The sequence below is a fragment of the Ambystoma mexicanum genome, chromosome 4q, assembly GCF_040938575.1.
Source record: "Ambystoma mexicanum isolate Mex_15411 chromosome 4q, UKY_AmexF1_1, whole genome shotgun sequence".
Taxonomy (NCBI): Eukaryota; Metazoa; Chordata; class Amphibia; order Caudata; family Ambystomatidae; genus Ambystoma; species Ambystoma mexicanum.
In genome coordinates, this window is record NC_090928.1 from 1,159,338,657 (window position 1) to 1,159,356,766 (window position 18,110).

General features: G+C 43.0%; 1 protein-coding gene across 6 annotated transcripts in view; it reads left to right on the forward strand.

Moving 5' to 3' along the window:
• Nucleotides 1-298: 298 nt before the first annotated feature.
• The window catches only part of LRFN2 (leucine rich repeat and fibronectin type III domain containing 2), a 2,062,896-nt gene continuing 2,045,084 nt past the window's right edge, over nt 299-18,110 (forward strand). For 5 of the 6 annotated variants that reach the window (XM_069608743.1, XM_069608745.1, XM_069608741.1 and 2 more), the window contains exon 1: nt 299-1,631. The gene's annotated coding sequence lies outside the window, so the exon portion shown is untranslated. Of the gene's footprint in view, nt 1,632-2,136; nt 2,246-18,110 lie in introns of those variants that run through there. The other variant, XM_069608742.1, reaches the window with a different exon arrangement.

Genomic DNA, 18,110 nt, shown 5'->3' on the forward strand with positions numbered 1-18,110 from the left:
GTTGGCGATTTGGGCCTTAGTAGCAGTGCACACGTTTTTGGAAATCCATTCATTTGATGGCCTACGTGCAAAAGTGCATTCTGGCCCAAGTCAGGTTGAGCACTTTGCACGCATCTATCATAAAAACGAATTGAGAAATCATCGCCGCGCGCGCTCACACGTCACGCGCATTGCAAGACGTTACTTGTGCACCGAATGTCAGTTGCGCCGTTTTCTCATTAGACGCTCTGCTTTTCGGGATCATTGTTCCCGCGTGAGAGGGACAGCTGCGGTCTGAGGCGACATGCAATGAAGCCGCGCGAGGAATCGCAGACAGCTGACGGCGGCACAGTGCGGGTTTTGATCAAAACCTTGAATCCAGACCTTTGTCGATCGCGCACAAAGACAGCTCTATTTTCAGCCACTGCGCCAAACTGGTCCCCTCTCCCGCTTCACTTTGTGGAATAAAATTGAGCGGAGGGGTAGAGGATGCTTTTCAGGATTGACGGGGGAGTCCGTGGCCAATTGACCGCGCTGCATATTTGACAGTCATGTTGTTAATTAATTAGCTATCCCATCCTTGGCACTAACATGGCGCGGAGCCCACACATATCTGCCCCCCTCCCCCCATGCCACACCGTCAAGCCCCGAAACGCTGGCACGCGCGTGCCTGACGAATGTTGTGCGCTGAGCTGAGGATTTGGCCCGTCAGCCAGTGTCTACACCAGCTTAGCGATGCTATTATTATGCAATGGCTTATGAGGAGCCATGTGGCGCTTCGTAATTACACTGCCGAGCTGTGTTTCCTATGGACCAGGGTCTCTGCCTTTTTCTATTTCCAGCCGCCCGGATTGGGTTTACTTTTTGGTTCATCAAATTCCACCTCATGTTCTTGGTTTTCATTCATACCATGTGGTGCTACGCATGGAGCCGCGCCGTCCTGAAGCTCTGTGGAGAGGGCGCGCGCCCCGTTTTTACTTAACGCAGCCCCTAGGAGAACATGGAAGCCGCGTAGCGCCCTGTGCCTCCCTGGCTCCGGTCGAACAGTTTCTCCACAGCAGCCGCCGCGGTGCCGGCCGCGTCTGCTGGGGCTGCCTGCGCCGTGCGTGCCGGCGCCGCGCGGCTCTCCTTCCGAGCAGCCGCCCAGAACACTGCCAGGGATCTCCGCCGCGCGCCGCTCTCCTCCTCGCGCGCTGTGCGCGCGCCTCTCTGCGCGAGGCGCTCTCCAAGCCGCGCGCGCTGGAAGCAGGGGCTGCTGCTGCTGCTGCTGCTGCATCCGAACTTGGGAGTCCTTAACAGTTCCGAGAATTTCGCGAATTCGGGGGGACGCGCCTTGGAGTATGGATTGTTAACGCCGACAACGCGTCTGGCTCTATCTGATATACAAGGACACATTTTACAGGAGGGCAATACCGAGTTGCCTACGCATACATATATATATATATATATATATATTTATTTCGTTTTTCCCCACTTGGATATGCTGTGAATGGTGCCAGGGTTGGATTTGCACTTCTGTCTCACCTGACCGGGCACGGGAGGCTGCCAGCCATGCCGGAGTTACTGGAGTGTGTGGGTGGCATCTCTCGTTCGTGAAAAGGATGCCTGGCATCGGGCGCACCGGGCAAGTGGCTGCTTGATCCTCCGCAGAGGTAAGTACCGGATCTCCCCATCTCAGCCATTTCCAATGTCACCGGAGACCTGCGTGCTTTCCGTGGAGTGCGGGGCCAGCTTGTCGTTGCGCTCTATACATAATGCAGGTGCCTTTAGAAACAGGCAGCCCTATGTCTTTATGTGTCCAAATGTCACTCTAAATATACGAGCCCACGCATAGACGCAGCCCAACCCTCCACACACGCAGCTCTATTTGTTTGGTAAGTATGTCGCATGGGCACGTTTCATAAGGAAATGTATGCAGTATTGTTTGTGTAATTCAAATACGTTGATTTATCTACATAGTCACACACACAGGCACACACTCGCACTCTGTACGTACGGGTCGGTGTGCTGTGCACACATGCACACTTACCACGCACCGCCCATTCCTTCCCTCCCACAGCCAGAGTTTGGGATTATTTCTGGGATGAAGTGTGCGGCGAAGATAGGAATCGCTGGCACGCGCTGGAGGGGGGTGGGGGGGCATAGTGCTAATTGGAAGCTGAGTTTGACATAGCTTGACTGGGGAGTCTGTTCGGCTAAGTAGCCCGCGAGGCTGGGCTGGGTCCTAAGCTAAATGTTTCAGCGTGGCCGCTTCTTGTGATTTCAGGTAAAGATCCCCGTTGCAGGCGCGATGGATGCTATATGTGTATGTGTCTGTGTGTGTGTGTGCATAGGGAGGGTGGGAGCGAACGCACTGGGCAGAAGGTGGAGTGGGTGGGGAAGGTGTGAGAGGCAGGTGCTCGGTAGTGTTGGGGGCTGTGTTCTTCTATCAGGGTAGAATCTCCCTCAGGCATGTCATGCTGGCCATCCAATACTTGTGAGTGCAGGAAGACTGTAGCGTGCACAGCACACTGGCCGTTCTGTTGCTATTTCTGCTGAGGCTGTAATGGTCATCGAGATGTGTGACAGTGTGGAACACCTCTTTGCAAATATTGCTCACGACTGCCTTCGTTTTCTTCTTGGAGGGAAGTCACAAAATCATGTGCATGGGGAATTCAAAGGGTGTTGCACTTCTAAAGACTTCGGAGATGGATGAGTGTTAGTGGCAGGCAGACTTTCATTTGTGTCAAGACTGGTGCTGTGTGCACGAGCAGTGCCCCGCATGAGGCTTTCAACATGCAGTAGTAAGCTGCACAGCAAAACATTTGGGTCAACATGTCAGCTGGCCAGCATCTAAACGACTGGTGTGATCTGTGCAAACACAGTGCACCCGTGAGATGTACTGGATGAAAAGTGAACACACAGTCACACCTGCAGGGCATGCAACAGGGAACTTCCTATGCATGTGTCCCACGGTGTGTATGCACAGTGACGTTGCATATCTTTGATACTGTGCGATGGACACATTGAAAAGCAGAATCATTGTGTGTCTTATCTCACACCTTGTGTCAGGCAGCCTGCATTCATGTGCTTTGCCACCATGAGATGTGACTTTCGCTTGCGTGAATGATTGCTTGCAATAGTCACATGTGAATGACGTAGCGGTATATCTATGCACGTGGTTATGTGAATGGGCGTACATAGCATTGGGCGCACTCTAGTGTTCCTAAATATGCACGTTTCTACCAAAGGGGGTTTAGTTCCATGTGTCACACGAAGGAGGACAGCATTCATGCAAGCACGCATGAGATCCGGTACGGTACCTGAGTACTCAGGCACTGTGTGAGTGTGCCTCAGTACATGTGTTTTGCTCACCTCCATATATGTTTTGCGAATGTCTATGTGTAGAGTCCGTGTGTGCGTGTTTGTGGCTGTCTGTGTGTGTGTGTTAGTGGAAATGCACGTGCGTGTGTGTGTGTTTTTCTTTGCATGGGAGTGCATGCACCACTGTGTATCTGAAAACTACCATACAATAACATGTTTGTAGTGACTGGGTTGCACTGGTTTGCTCCTGGATGTGAGGTTATAGTATACGTGTGTGCAGACATCTCTCTACTTGAAAGGCATCCGCGCGGTTACGTTCCCCAGGTTGGATTATGCTTGTTTGATCACAGGGGAGTGTCAAGGCATTCTCCCTTGAGGCTGAGGGTCGATGGAAGAGAACAAGAGTTGTGCTATCGACAACAAAATAAGGCAGGCCCTATGCAGGGGAGAGGGTTTTGGGAGATGCATTTCCGTGCCTCTTGACTCATTTCGTGGCATTTGCTCGACTTGCAGATTGCCAGACCAATGCATTCTGTTTGGTGTCCAGCCAGAAAATATTGGACTGCTCCGGGATAATGGGTCTGGCAGATGGGAAGAACGCTTTAAAGATTCTGCACACACTCTCTCCTGGTCCACAGTGCGGAACAGGACGTGTGTGGCTTCTAGAAGGAGCCATTTCAACGAGACGACGCTTATCCCGAAGGCATCGCCATTCCATCTCTCGTTCAACCGCAGGTGCCCTCTGCAATGCACTGCCATAGGATCCCTGCACGAGTCAGCACACGGTCTGCTGCAGCCAGCCATCGTCTCTCTGCACACTGTGTGAGCCAAACCCATCGGGAGCTGATAACCAGCCGGGCCAGTGCATATACATTACGGCTCTGTGTGGTTTCTTTGACAGAGCACAATCCAATTAGCCCGGTTCTTGCAATCAAGATCTGCCCTGCTAACTGCAAAACATACTGTCCAAAGCCCCGCTAAATTCTTTTCTTGGAAACGTAATCCTCTTAGAAGGAGATTCTCCTCTTATGGCAAGACTTCTGTCAGAGTGTCGCTAACATATATTATTAAAGGGTGAAAAATGGCCCTGGAATAGAGACACAGCGTGCATTGTGATTTCAAAATAGAATGCGATTTCCACTACAGCAACAGTGCAGTTTATGCAGCGATCCTACACTCACGCATTTTGATGAGAACACAATAACATCTCTACCCCGATGACTACTTTCATCCTTAATGAGCGATGTATTAACAGACGGGCACCGACAGAATGTAATAGACATGTTTGGAAAGCCACTTAGGTGCCAGTAATTCAACTGCAGGGTATTTTTAATAGCAGTCTGATAAGAGTGCAGTGTGTGTGTAGGAACGTCGAAGAATCTTTGGGCAAACTGTTAACCTGAATTCCCATAATCAATGGTGAAGGAGATCAGTCCGTCTTCTTCAGGGTGTATTCATAGACCCTGTGAAAACATATGTGTGTGTATTTAAGTATCATACCCACTGTAGAACCCAATTCTTAATGTAGAGACCGTGTATCAACCCTACAGTACTTGCCGAATATTAATGGCCAGCTCCTTGTTTTAATGAGGGGAACAATGTCTTTCAATCTACAAATAGTAGATTCAAGTGATTAGGCTCACCATATTCTATTTGTAGATTTAAAGACACTGTTCCCCTCATTAAAATACGTTGCAGACCATGAATACACACTAATGCAGAACACCCTGTCCACCACGGCTGCATTAGATTCAACATGAGGGTTTGCTCCACTGCCACAACGTATCATGAAGGAGGGCAGTGGATCTCTGGAGCACCCTCACATACTCTTCATATGGTAAGTATTCTAGGGCTGGTGCAAAGGATCTATATTAAGAATTGAGTGAGCGAGTCAATAAATATATGTGTATTTTCTTCATACATCTAATTTTATCTTTAATATATGTAGAAGAATTCTAATACCAGTATCAATGTGCCATTACTTTCCACCATAATTCAGCAAGCAGGGACACAGAAGCTTCTGGTCTATGTGGCCTATGTCGACTTTCGCTCAGCGTTTGACACCATGGACCACAACAGGCTGTGGGGTAAGCTGACCAACAATAACATCTCTCCTGCGTTACTGGGAATGATCAAGTTGCTATACCCTGAAACTAGGGTAAACATTCGACTTGACCAGCAGGGTGGGGACTCTTCCTGGATTCCAACAAGAAGGGGCCTTAAACAAGGCTGTATACTAGCCCCAATACTGTTCAACGTATAGCTCTCGGCCCTAGGTAAAGCACTGGTATCGTCCTCCGCTATCTTGCCTAAACTGGGGTTCATCCCAATTCAATATGGCTGGGATACGTGGATGGTAATCCTGGATCTTACACCAGGAGGGTTACAAACATCACTGAATAATTTGAAAGCATTTGCTGACATTAAGTCTCCACTAATAAACACCCCCAAAACAAAAAACGTGGTTTTTGGTACTAGGAGACTGAAAAAAAACAGGCATTTGACAGTAGACAGGATCAGGCTAGAGGTGTTGTCTTCCTATTAATATCTGGGTTTGTACTTGGACCCTGGTCTGAAAGGAGTGATCCATTCTGATCAAATCATACTCAGGTCCAAGGCGACCCTGGGGGGTATCTGCTCCTTTGCTTTGAAGGGAGAGAGGTTCTCCATTGGATCATTGGTTCAGGTACACCAAACCAAGCTGGTATCCCTTGTGCTCTATGGTGCCAAAACTCGGTCACTGCCGCAATTATAGGAGGTGGCAAAACTGGAAAGATGTCTGCTGAGGGGCCATTTGCATCTTCCACGGCGTACAGTGATGGAGCCAGTTCTATTGGAGTTCAACTTGATGTCCATTCACTGTAGAATACATTTGAGCTGTTTGGTTACCTTTTGGAAGCTGACTAATGCCCCGGCGGGTACCCTACTGGCATTGATATTTGAGGCCTATCAGGTGAGAGCATCCTTGATGCCACCCATTAATGTGGTCCAGCTCTGCACGATAGCCAATAGATGACTTACATTGGCACCGGGAAACCTGCTTGGTTTTCCCTACCATCCATTTAAAAGAATCACGAAGGACATACTAGCACATTTTGGACAGGAACAGGCAGCAATAAATATCTGTACCAAAAACACGGTTACCGAGTTTACGGCCTATATCCTGACAAGAAAGTTTACTCCTTCATATATACATTTGTGGGGAACTACCTGGTGTGGGGCTACTTCAGATTGCCATTTAATACTATCAGAACAGGGGAAATTGAGTGAGTTTGGTCCCAGACAGCAGGGGACAGAAGGGAATGTCGTCTCTGTGGGGAAGGGGCAGTGGATTCTGCTAGGCACCTGCTCTGTGATTGTGTGACTTGGGCATCCATAGAGGTGGGCACGCTACGCTCTGCAGGTATGATGGTAATCCTGCCCTGGCCTACTATTTGGGAGGTATTCATGAGTGGGAACAATCAGGCATGTATCATCTACCTTACTTTGCTTTGGAGGGAAACGGAAAAGATATTTTAAATACTAGTTTGATTGAGCTTTATTTTATTATGTGCATGAACTGGCATGTATTGTCAATGAGTAACTCATTTTTACAAATGTTTCTTTTTAATTTGGATGTTTTGGGTTTTCTTTGGTTTTCTATGCTGTTGTGAAAAGTTTAAAGAACAAGAGGGGTGGCAGGGGTGCTACTCTGGGTCCCAAACAGTCCAGTGATGGTCTCTTCCTAGTGTGCATTCATGCCTCAGCAATCTTCAGGGAGGCTGATTGAATGCAGGAAGAGCCCCTGCCACCCCTGTTGTTTTGTTTGCACATCTAACTAGATAATGGGGCTCTAGAGGGGCTGCACCTGGGCTACTCTTGCCTACCCTTGGAGTGTCATACTGATGGTAACTCCCTCCCCCTCCCTACTGAGGGCTAAACATGGGGGAGAGTTGGATCCTGGCTGGTTCAACACTACAGTTACAAAACCTCCCTGCTGGCATTGCCTGGTACATACCAGAGGGATTCAACCCTGCACACCTGCATCCAATCAACCTCCCTCAAGACTGCTGATGCATGACAATGCACTAGGAGGAGAACATCTTTGGACTTTTTGAGCTCACTGCAGCTGGGTGCCAAGGTAGCACCCCTGCCAGCCCTCTTGTTTTGTTTGCATGTATATATATATATATATATATATATATATATAATATATATGTGTGTGTGTATATATATATATATATATATACATGCAAACAAAACAACATATAATATATTTATTTCAGTTTCAAGATTCTGATGGAGCTTTTTGTTACCTACAAACTATCACACAATGGGGATCATTCACATGTTCCTTGCAATCATCACTACATTCAGTTTTTTTCCCCTTCAAGGTGAGATTTTGTTCATTTAAATCCTTTGGGATTCCAGTGCTTTTGAAGCAGTTCTCCACAAGAGGGCAGAAATGACTCTGCACTCAAATATATCTTCTCTTTGTCACAATGATTTATAGTAAATGGTCTTGGTTGTGCATATTTCCAATGACATTTAACCTTGTCTAACCAAAGGCAGATGACTGTTGCCATGCATCTAATTGTCAGCAACCCAATCTGTTAACCTGTCATATGCTAATGCATTTTTACTTTGATAGAAGATAACTTGAGTTACAGATTCTCTTTGAAAGTACATTTTTTTACCCTTTGCATGGCATCTGGAGTAGGGTGTGTTTATGCAGTCTCGGAATGCAGGTCCACATTGTTTTGAAAAACTCAATTTGCATGTTTTTGTGTGCATTCAAAGTGTGTCAGGCAAGAGAAGATAAACATGGGAATAATTTCAAAGTCTGTTTCTAGGCTTTCCTTTCTGCATTTACTTAGGAAAGCAAAACTGAGGCCCACAAACTGCAGCAGATTTTATTCTTCCAGTTTTATTCTTCCAGTTCAACTTCTCTTGATTAAATGAACCCTGTGCATGTTTAATCAGAGAGTTCTATAACAAGGTATCCCACAATGGTTTAACACAGCTAAAAAATGTGACATAATTTCTGACACTCTAGGGAAAGCCAGTTCTTTAAACAAATGCATTTTTCCCTGCTCAGAGATGTATTCTACATGTGTAATCCCATGTGCTTGATATATGTGGGTAGCACATTTCAGATATAACAGAGATGTGCTTTGCTTGTGTACACCACAACACATATTTGAAATGCACAGTGATGGAAATACATTTCTGTTACACGTTCTGTGGGTTGCTCAATGGCTTGAAGGAAAATATGTCATTGTACATTGGTGTTATGAAGTCTGTCTTTGAAAATAAATTGTTTCAGCCTAATCAATTTGAGGTCCTATTGAATATAGAGGAGATAGTCTGACTGGTGTCTCCTCTACCCTTTGGACTGCCTCCAACATCCATGTAGTCTTCTAGTGTCGGGTTGGGTTTGCGTGGGAAAGGGGATAAATCATGTAATCCAGACATCACAACCTTCCTTTCTTGGAATGTTCCAGGGCTAAGTCAAAATGTACCGACTGGGATACATTGAGTTTTTTAAAACAACATGATATAATTTTGTTACAGGAAACATGAGCATAGAATATCTCTTCTTGGTTGGTGTTGTTTCCTACTCAATCCCAGCATGTAAGAATAATAGAGGGCATCGTTTCAGTGGAATGGTAACCATGATTATGGCATTTTTGGATTGAATTATGTTCAAATTATCAGAATTTATCCAAGCAGAGGTGGCAACCTGGTGATCCCAAATTTATATAGTAGTCCCCATAATTCAGAACTAAATCGACTGCATGTCTTCAGAGGTTCCCTGAAGGAAAACATGTAACAGCAGCTTGATCCCAATACCATTCTTATGTTACCTGGAGATTTCAATGTGAAGTTGGGCAATGAGCTGCCCAAGGGTTTATATGATGAGTCTCAAGATCTTGAATTAAGGATTCTGAACCCACAGATGCAGGATGCATGCATATATGCCAAAGGATTACAAATATGTTAATTGGTCATAGAATGGGGATTGCGGTCATTGAATAGATGAGTATTGCCAGATGAGCCTGTCTTTCCGACCTTGAAGTATCATCAGGTTTCATCAACCATCAACTATTTCTGGATGCCAATTAGACAATGACGCATGAATCAAGGATTTGAGGTGGTAGGGGAGTCATGCAGTGACCATCATGAAATTTGTCTTAGTCTTCTGTGGCAGTGTAATTTGCTGGATCCAACTACTATGAAACATCTAGACTCTGCAGAAGTTAATCCACATCTCAAAAGAAGAATTAAATGGGCAAAGTTAGACTCCTCCAAATTCCACCAGGATGTGATGGCTTTTAATTTACTACCAATTTTGCCTATTCTTAATGGAACCCTGACACCCGTATCCACAGTAAAAAGGTTTGTCGAACTAATGGGGCCAATATCTAAACATTTTCAGCAAGACTTTGCATATAAAAAGCCCCAAGCAAGAGGCTGATTTAACAAGGAGTGTAGAGTGTATAAAAGGGCACTTCTCAACGCCCTAAGATCCTCCAACAGGTCTAAACAGAATATTATCCAGGCCAGAGTTGCCTATTGGATGGCAGTAGAGAAACAAAAAAAGGAGTTTGAAGAACAGGCCTGGGAAGAGCTCCTGAAAGTAGTATCCTCCACTGACTCCAAGAAATTTGGGGAGTTTGTGGCTCATGGACCTCCCCATAACTGACTACAGAAATGTACATAGATGCATGTCGGAGCTAAGGACTGGTTTGAACATTTTGTCAATTCATATCAGGGACCAATGGAGTCTTCAGCTATAAAAGGTTCACTCTCACCCATGAAATTGTCCATGGAGAAGATTGTTGCAGATATTTGTAACCAACACATAATCATGCATCGGGCCAGATGCAATCCCAGCGGATGTTTTTCAACAGCTACTGGAACTATGGGCCCCATTGTTAACTGTTAATTTTAATTTAGTTTTGGAGTCTGGGGATATACCTCCTTCATGGAAAATGGTTATTATTTTCCCTATATTTAAAAAGGGAGATTGTGCAAGCCCATTTGGATACAGACCAGTATCACTACTGGATACCACATTTAAGATCTTTGGGATATTATTTTTGGGCCAATTTGAATAGTGGATTTCCTATAACTCCATACTCTCATATATCCAGTTTGGTTTAAAACTTGGTGTGGATCAAGCCCTTAATGTTTATTTGTTTGTCGCACAATCATTGTATATCATGGCTGAACCCATCTTACTGGCTTTTATGCAACTGAGAACTACTTTGATAAGGTCAATAGAGGGATGCTCTGGACGGTACTCGGGTCCATGGATTCTTCAGTGGAGATGTTGGCTGTGCTTCACGCTGTGCATAGGGGCGCACAGGCATGCATTAACTTTGGGGAGCGGGCCCAATATACAAACATTTTGGATGTAGACTTATACACAAATTAGATTATTAGGAATTTGTTTTTCCATGGTGCTGTCGGATCAAGCCCATATAAACAAACAGAAAATTAGGATCAGTATTATGGTGACTCATTTTGGGGTTATGCAAACATGCTTGAGCTGCAAAAAAAATGGAGAATACATTTTTCAAAAAACAATTGAGCCATCCGTGTTTGGCCCCCACTTTTGCAGTGCATGTGGTACTGGATTTTGGCTTTTTAAAAGATGAATGGTGTTTGGCTCCACTTTTCCAATGGTTGAAAATCTGGTCAAAACCCCAAGGTGGCCCGGACCAAATATATTATCATGGCTCTCATATCCAGATAGAACTGGAACAAGATCCCTTGGTTATGTTATATTCGTCTTCGTCTGAAGAAGTTGAACATCCCAACCCTCTTTTCATCTTGACCTATAGTGAGAAATGTACAAAAGAATTCTTACAAGATATTTTTATTGCATTATTTGTCAAGGAGCAGCATGGCACACGAGAACATCAAGTTAGCACAAACAGAGCCATATTATTGTGTAATGATATATTGAGAGACCACCCTTAACATGGGGGGGGGTTCATCCCCCCAATTAAGGTGCCACACAATACATCATTTATCTAGTTCAAGCTAGCCCTATCTATGATGATTCATAAAGATCCACGTAGATCTCTCCCCTTGCGCCAACAAAAAACTAAGAACCAGACCGGTGCACAGAAAGAATGTATATTTATTTAAATGATAGGTTCAATTAATATTTGTACCAATTGATCAAACACGTCACTTTCTCTGTGGCACAAAACAAGCTTCAATACAAAAATGTACTTTGGGGGATGTTACTTTTGAATGTCACTTTCTTTAAAACAGAGGCTAAATAAACAGTTTCACTCTCTCTTGTCTCTTGTCTCATTTATGTCAAAGTTAAATAAAACCTTGGAACATGAGCATTAGCATTCCTTGATAAGGTTTAGTTTTAAATCAAATGCACATTATCGGTTTTCAAAACAATTTCACCTGCAGCACTTTGCATGTTGAATTTCTCTACACACTTGAAAATGCTAGCAGTTTTGAAATCACACAGAATTTTTGAGAATACGTTGGATTGATCAACCCTCCTTCCTACTTCACCCCAAAGCAATACAAAATCTGCGATGAGGGTCACTTTCACACAGCAAAGAGTGTGCAATTTGCAATGGAGAATTACACTTGGTTTCACTTGGAAAAGCACTTCTCTGCCCAGCAGCAAAAACCCATGCTTCAGCTTTATTCAGCTCCCCTCTGTTTAGAGTCCAGGTCTGCGGAGCGGTGACAGTTAACAGTTAAGAATATCATTTTTGGACAAAGACACCCCTTTTCTTTAGGGAAGTCTAGGGTTCACAGGAAAATAGGTGTACCCAATTATATTAACAGACTATAGTTTCTAAAGTACACTGGGCATGACATGTGTTAATTTTGGAGGTAAACAAATTCACCCTGTGGTATTGCTATAGGGGAAATAATTAAATTATTATTACTATTCAAAATATACAAAGCATCTACATGCATACCCTCCACCCATTAACTAAGGCAGAGGTATGAAATCAACAAATCCCCACACTGTATTTTGTTGGACAAGCTACTTACAATGGACATCTCTGTTTTTGGTGCACAGGAAAGTCAGCAGGGCTACTTTTACAGGGACAGAACAGGGACATCAGAATTCACCATCAGTCAGGGATATTCTCCTGGCTCAATCACTCTACTCAGGCTGCATCTCCTGTCCTGTTGTGGGTCTCAGCCAGCTTCAGTATTTCAGATTTGCTGTCTCCCAGCAAAGTTAACCCTGCAGCAATATTTTGGTCCTTACACCCACCCAGATGATATCCAGGCAGCTGGTGTGGGAAGGTTAAATTCTGGCAACTTTTTCCAGTATTTTACCCAGGTGACTTTTAGGCAAGTCTGTCCCTCTCTGGTTTGTTCAGCCACGTTTTAACCTCTAAGCCACATCTCCATACATATTAAAATCAGGAGGTGTTAACTTATGAGCCTTGAATTTCTTTTGGACCCCTTACGGTCCACTCCTCCCCAAGGTCTAACCACTCTCTGCCAATAGGCTCTTGAAGTTCTGAAATGGAAATCCTGGGACGAATGAATATACCCACCAGAGCTCCCATTTACGCTTTCCTAAAAAGTCACTACATGACAAAACTTAGATTTTTACAAATACACATTTCAAACTATATAAATTACAATTCGGTGGATTTATCAAGATGACTCCCATGTCGGCAAGATCTTGCAGGTGCAAACAGAAACTCTTCACTGTTTACAAAAATGTATAGTTTTTAAATATGTGAACATTTCTACCCAGATATCTAATTTCAACTTTAGGGTTCATAAAATTTTTGAGGAAGCTAGAAACACATTTGCAATATTTACAGGCTTTCCAAAAATCGAATTTAGATACAAATAACATCAACATAGTGGGCACTTAATAATCTTTAAAATGACACTGGAATGGCCTTGGTGTGACTTAACATTGCTGAGAAAATGAACAACTATGATTGTCCATTTACACTAATGAAAACCTTCAAACATATATGAAAATCCTAACTTTCATTTCACAATATAGGTTTCAGTTCTCTTGAAACATCTTTTCCAGGGTCTGCAGCCTCATTGTTAATTTTAACCTGGAGTAAACCCATCAGCCTTTGTTCTCTCAAGGCTAATTGTCATCCTGCTTTTTATCTCAGAGAACCACCCCCAATACAAATCCCTGATCACTGCTTCAGTTTTCTGCACTAACAACCGACTCCTTCACAGGAAATCTAAACTTACAGTCGTGCCTGTAGGAACAACCACTTATATTGGTAAAGGTTGCATTTCCTTGGACCCATAAGTCCTTTTTAATGTTGTATCTGAAAGAAAATATTGCCTTTTCAATCTGTTGCATTTATTTTTCATGTGAAGCCTTTTATTTATTTTTAATACATTGAATCTCACCATCACTGTTCAAGGCCCTTCTCATTATATGTTGATTTTGGCAAGGGAAATTGTTTTTCCATGTCTTTATTTCCAGCTGCAAAATGCACGCACTTTTAGACATTGCAGTTACATTGTTTGCAAAGCCTTGCTTTCCATGTAGAATCATCCTTTCATTGTTCTGGGCATGATCAAACACATTCAAGACCCTTTTGAATTAGTATCTTTCCCTTGATTTGCATACAGTGTTTTTTATATGTTGGCTGAAAATGAAGGGTTCTCTTTTGTCATCTCACAACGTGCCTTTTCCATGACTGGCCTACATTGTCTTTCAGTTCATGTCATCCTGCGTCTGTCATTAAACCCCACAATTGTAAGCAGACCAGACTCTATGGAACATTAGCACCCGGCGCGCCGATGCTACAGGAAACACTGAACGTGGATTGGCTCAATTGCGTGCCTTACAACAGTGTAATCCAGTTTACGCACCGGCATGCATCTCACGCCGGATCTCAAAATCTTCTCACTCACCTCCCCATTCATTACTATGGATCAAATTGGCCCAAAATTGTGCCCAGTTGATCCGTAGTTATAAAGCAGTATGCACCTTCTAGTCTTTCTAGAACTAACAGGTACTGCAGCGGTCGCCTTTTCAAACGGCAAAACAAATGCTGATTGAAAAACATAATAAGACCTTTAGTATCCTGGAGCTAAAAACCCCGGAATACTAATGACAATAAGCCCCTCGCCGGCCGGCTATTACCACCTAATGGTAATGTTCTAGGGCCTTCGTTAAGGCCCTTGCTATGGTCGTGCCTATAACTATGGGCCCCGGGGGTATTACCTTAGGTGGTAATGGTGGCTGGCTCCGGGCTTATTGCCACAGTATATCACACTGTGCCAAAAGAAATTAAATTGTTGGCTGATTACTAGAGCACATTTTATTAGTCTTTTGTTAAGACCCAATACTGTTAATTGACCAAGATTCTTTGATAATCCCAGTTGCCCCTATTGTGGTGAAGTTGTGGAGGATCGCTTACATTTTATTCTTTTCTGCTTGGCTTATTCATGCATTCGACAACAAACAATCCTACCTGCATTTAGACATCACAACTTTGTACAATGCCAACCAACCTTTTACTACCTTCTCATGGCTACCTCATCATGTGTTGCTTGGGCGCTACTGTCTTATCTCAGGTGGGCAATAAAAGTGAGGAATCACTATATGGACTTGTTATAATGAGTACCAGTCTATTATCCTTTGACTTCTTAAAGTTATAGCTGGATATATTCTTTTATGTGCCGATGCTGAATTATGTTGTGTATGTTTTATATGATGTAATTTGTGTTTTTAGCTTTGGTCTGTTTTAACCCATTTGAATCGTATGTGCAGGTTTAATGGATTTTTGTATTTGAATATACAAACTAACACTATAATTTACTATGGGACTTTTAGCATGAAATGCACATCCAAGTCATTCATTTGTATTGCCTTTAGCATTTCATAATATAAATCCAGTTGTTAATTGTGGAACTGTCTTGTATTGTACATATTTCATGAAACTTTTCTGACATGTTTTTGTTGAAATAAGGTTACATATTGATGCATTGATTGAATATTTCTGCAGGTTTTTTTTCAACATTTGTGCACGCACCACAGTTTGACAGGTGTCCCTTCTAAAAGTGACAGCAAGCAAAAGGCAGGAATCCATGATAAGCACCAACATCGGTACATTGTATTTCTCTTGCTCTTGCCAGGAAGGCCTAATTGGACCATTTGGCCCATTGATTTTAGTTCTAGACCACATTTCCATTATAAAATCACTGACAATTTACAAAACACTTCACACACACAGCTATAGAAGAACACAAACAGAAACCAAAAACCTAATTTCTGATGTGTAGCCCGTAATACGAATATCAAATTGTATCTTATTTGTCTGGGACACCTTCTATAAGACACCCTTCCTCTCTTTGAGAGTAATTCCATAGACCCAGTCATTGCAAGTTGTGTTTTGCACACCCTTCCAGTGCCTGACTTTTTTATTTTTGGAACACAATCAGGTCATAATAATACCATCATTTCTTATTATCAGAGAAATGTACACATAATTCTTCTATAGCTTCTGGCCCTTGGTTGCAACTGGATTTCAAGTGCGTAATCTTTAGCCTTCGTTGAAAATGCTTTTTGGATCCTCAAGAAACAGCACATTTTGAGATTCCCTTGACGGAAAAAACAGGTGGGGTGCTTTCACTGCACCAGTCAACTTCAGCAGATTATAAAATCGAATTGTGTTTTTAACCCTTTCTGAGTTGGATTCAAAGCCCTTCAAAGGGCTGGATGCTTGTCACCTTAATTGATCTTATTAGAAAGAGGAATTTAAAAGATCATCAGGATGGATAGCAATGGGAGATTGGTTACATTATGTTTATGAGTTTTATATAACGTGTATGCACTTGGAAGCCTCATGCCACTAAGACTGCAGAGTGATGTGGATTAGACATGTAATAGCCAGGTCGTTAGTACCTTCCTAAATGTAAGTGGTTTCAATCTGGCACACACCCAAGTCACGCCCAACATGTAGTGCGCAAATGAAACCCTTATTTATTTTTATCTATAAGTTCAATATTCTGAACGATATACCACTCATATCACACCCTTCTCCTGAGACCCCCCCGGTCACACTGAACCAGGAATCAGGCTAGTTTGCAAAGGTAAATATTTATTTATGTATTTAGAATTTAATCACAATATATTTTAATAGGTAAACAACAATCACCAATTGGGTGACAGAACACCCAATAATATCTTTAGTACACTAGGAATCAAATAATGAGCACAAATGCAAATGCAGCACAGAAAATAATACTTTTGGATTGGTTTAGAACAGATGGGACTGTGGGTAGGAGATCCCCCTGCAACACCCCTCAACCCCCAATAGGCAATTAAATAGATGTGAGGAGAGAGCAGGTATTCCGGAATAGCACAAATCAAACAGAATATCACTCTCAATTTCCCCCTTCAAACATAAGAGAAAAACGGAATGGACTTTTCAGCTGTCAGTATGGCTTTGAAATTGTCTTTGAAATTGACTGAGCAAAAACACCAAATGTGGTAAAAAATACTTAAATTATTACAAATTCCTATGGGAGCCACTTTAAATAGTTGCACACAATTACAAACAATGATTTAGTCAAAAGAAAACATTTGAAATCTCAAAGTCCAAGTGGGAAGCAGTTTACAGCTATTTCACACGTGTAAAACATTTCAGAATTTCAATTGGCGGCAAACTTTTCCTTGTGCGATCTTCGCTATAACGGGTGAAGCACACTGTTTTGTTAGGTACAAGTAGGAGTTGAAATTTCACTTCTATCATAAAAACTGTGGGAGTTATAAAGGTTTTCGTGAGAGTCGTCTTTGCGAAAAGGGTGCGAGAATGGAAAACAGAAATGCACTTTTGGAAATGACAGATTTGCACAGGATCTGTCCTCTTGTTTGTGGGTATTTCAATCACCTGGATAGCGAGTTCCTCAGGCAAGCCTTGTGGTAGCAAGCCAGAGAGTTCCAGGATACTAGTTAAAAAGGCCTTCCCACATCACAGCGCTTCACTGGGTTGTGAGAAAAAGTTTGAGAATTTAGGCCTTTCTGGAAGTCAATAGTTCTCTACTGCTGGCAAGAGTCTTGGCATCTGGATCTGGAAGGATGTTAAAGCTGGATGTAGAATGCTGGATCAGAGTGCTTCGCCGGAATCAGGAAAGTGAGTGAATCAGTTAGTCCCTATGTGTTGTCAGCTGTCTCTATCCTTTCAAATGACATCACAAAATGGGTGTATGGGCCGTCTTAACTAAGCTTGCCCCTGTGAGCTGGGATTGGATCAAAACCTCATCTCCCCCTTGCATCTGAGTGATTGGATCAAGGCCGGATGATGTCACATTTTATGGTTTGCTTAACAGTCCTTAGAAACCTCCCTTTAGCAACTGGTCTCAAAATCGGATTTTATCCTAAATACATATTTATACATTGGTCACCTCTACGCACATCACACACAAAGATTCCATATTCTATGTCGTAGCTGTTTCTCAAAATCCCACAGCTGTGGAATCTTGTTTCACCTTTCTACAGAATATTGTCCTTTTTGCATGGACACATTTTCCAATCTTTCTGCAACTTTCACAAATATGTGTGTTTACCATAGGGATGTGTGTGTAAAGTTTCATAATTTTAGCATTAACACAGTTCACATAAAACCACATATATTGCCATTCCTGTCCATAATATGTTACACAGTTCTACCACCTCTTAAAATGTGCAGCCAAAATTTAGATTAACAAATCTGTCCTTTGTCTATTTTTCACCACTTTGAATCACAAGTTATGATTCTCTAAAAATGGTTCATGCTTAACAGCAAATGGTCCTGCCCTTTTGTCTCTACTTGCAGTCCGGGAGCAGCCCCCTCCCTTGGGAGTGC